The 2,284-nt window shown below is 42.2% G+C and overlaps 3 non-coding genes across 3 annotated transcripts; all 3 read left to right on the forward strand.

The window, feature by feature from the left end:
- The first annotated feature begins 377 nt into the window (after positions 1-377).
- On the forward strand, positions 378-496 carry LOC129117067 (5S ribosomal RNA). The gene has a single exon (XR_008533765.1). It is a non-coding gene; the product is annotated as a 5S ribosomal RNA (ribosomal RNA).
- An 849-nt stretch (positions 497-1,345) lies between these two features.
- LOC129117068 (5S ribosomal RNA) lies at positions 1,346-1,464 on the forward strand. The gene has a single exon (XR_008533766.1). It is a non-coding gene; the product is annotated as a 5S ribosomal RNA (ribosomal RNA).
- A 380-nt stretch (positions 1,465-1,844) lies between these two features.
- On the forward strand, positions 1,845-1,963 carry LOC129117069 (5S ribosomal RNA). The gene has a single exon (XR_008533767.1). It is a non-coding gene; the product is annotated as a 5S ribosomal RNA (ribosomal RNA).
- Positions 1,964-2,284: the final 321 nt, after the last annotated feature.

Raw genomic sequence — 2,284 nt, forward strand, 5'->3', positions numbered from 1 at the left:
TTTCACTCCTCTTACAAAAAGCAGAGGGCGCTGCTGCTTTTTCAGTGGACACCGACAGGGTGGGAAGGATATAGCTAGATCATGACTTGCCGGTATAGAAATGACACAAATCCAGTTAAATGATGGCTTTCATCATTCCTAAGCTCATCGATCATTTTCTTTTCAATTTTATGCTAACGTATTCTACATTTCAACAGTAAATATTAATATTTTTACTGCACTACATTTGTGATCCTTATAGCCACTTTGTACATTCTGATTTGACATTTAAAAGCTGTGAGTGTGTCTGGAAATCTGCAGGCGCTCCCTGTATAGACGAAAGAGCAAAGCGTGGTGATATAGTATCTTTAAAAGGACCTTTGGTAGGCACAATATTTGCTTACGGCCATACCACCCTGAACACGCCCGATCTCGTCTGATCTCGGAAGCTAAGCAGGGTCGGGCCTGGTCAGTACTTGGATGGGAGACCGCCTGGGAATACCAGGTGCTGTAAGCTTTTTTCACTCCTCTTTACAAAAAGCAGAGGGCGCTGCTGCTTTTTCAGTGGACACCGACAGGGTGGGAAGGAAATAGCTAGATCATGACTTGCCGGTATAGAAATGACACAAATCCAGTTAAATGATGGCTTTCATCATTCCTAAGCTCATCGATCATTTTCTTTTCAATTTTATGCTAACGTATTCTACATTTCAACAGTAAATATTAATATTTTTACTGCACTACATTTGTGATCCTTATAGCCACTTTGTACATTCTGATTTGACATTTAAAAGCTGTGAGTGTGTCTGGCAAATCTGCAGGCGCTCCCTGTATAGACGAAAGAGCAAAGTGTGGTGATATAGTATCTTTAAAAGGACCTTTGGTAGGCACAATATTTGCTTACGGCCATACCACCCTGAACACGCCCGATCTCGCCTGATCTCGGAATGGGAGACCGCCTGGGAATACCAGGTGCTGTAAGCTTTTTTTTTCACTCCTCTTACAAAAAGCAGAGGGCGCTGCTGCTTTTTCAGTGGACACCTACAGGGTGGGAAGGATATAGCTAGATCATGACTTGCCGGTATAGAAATGACACAAATCCAGTTAAATGATGGCTTTCATCATTCCTAAGCTCATCGATCATTTTCTTTTCAATTTTATGCTAACGTATTCTACATTTCAACAGTAAATATTAATATTTTTACTGCACTACATTTGTGATCCTTATAGCCACTTTGTACATTCTGATTTGACATTTAAAAGCTGTGAGTGTGTCTGGAAACCTGCAGGCGCTCCCTGTATAGACGAAAGAGCAAAGCGTGGTGATATAGTATCTTTAAAAGGCCCTTTGGTAGGCACAATATTTGCTTACGGCCATACCACCCTGAACACGCCCGATCTCGTCTGATCTCGGAAGCTAAGCAGGGTCGGGCCTGGTCAGTACTTGGATGGGAGACCGCCTGGGAATACCAGGTGCTGTAAGCTTTTTTCACTCCTCTTTACAAAAAGCAGAGGGCGCTGCTGCTTTTTCAGTGGACACCGACAGGGTGGGAAGGATATAGCTAGATCATGACTTGCCGGTATAGAAATGACACAAATCCAGTTAAATGATGGCTTTCATCATTCCTAAGCTCATCGATCATTTTCTTTTCAATTTTATGCTAACGTATTCTACATTTCAACAGTAAATATTAATATTTTTACTGCACTACATTTGTGATCCTTATAGCCACTTTGTACATTCTGATTTGACATTTAAAAGCTGTGAGTGTGTCTGGAAATCTGCAGGCGCTCCCTGTATAGACGAAAGAGCAAAGCGTGGTGATATAGTATCTTTAAAAGGCCCTTTGGTAGGCACAATATTTGCTTACGGCCATACCACCCTGAACACGCCCGATCTCGTCTGATCTCGGAAGCTAAGCAGGGTCGGGCCTGGTCAGTACTTGGATGGGAGACCGCCTGGGAATACCAGGTGCTGTAAGCTTTTTTCACTCCTCTTTACAAAAAGCAGAGGGCGCTGCTGCTTTTTCAGTGGACACCGACAGGGTGGGAAGGATATAGCTAGATCATGACTTGCCGGTATAGAAATGACACAAATCCAGTTAAATGATGGCTTTCATCATTCCTAAGCTCATCGATCATTTTCTTTTCAATTTTATGCTAACGTATTCTACATTTCAACAGTAAATATTAATCTTTTTACTGCACTACATTTGTGATCCTTATAGCCACTTTGTACATTCTGATTTGACATTTAAAAGCTGTGAGTGTGTCTGGAAATCTGCAGGCGCTCCCTGTATAGACG

Source organism: Anoplopoma fimbria, unplaced genomic scaffold (genome assembly GCF_027596085.1).
Source record: "Anoplopoma fimbria isolate UVic2021 breed Golden Eagle Sablefish unplaced genomic scaffold, Afim_UVic_2022 Un_contig_13372_pilon_pilon, whole genome shotgun sequence".
Classification (NCBI taxonomy): domain Eukaryota; kingdom Metazoa; phylum Chordata; class Actinopteri; order Perciformes; family Anoplopomatidae; genus Anoplopoma; species Anoplopoma fimbria.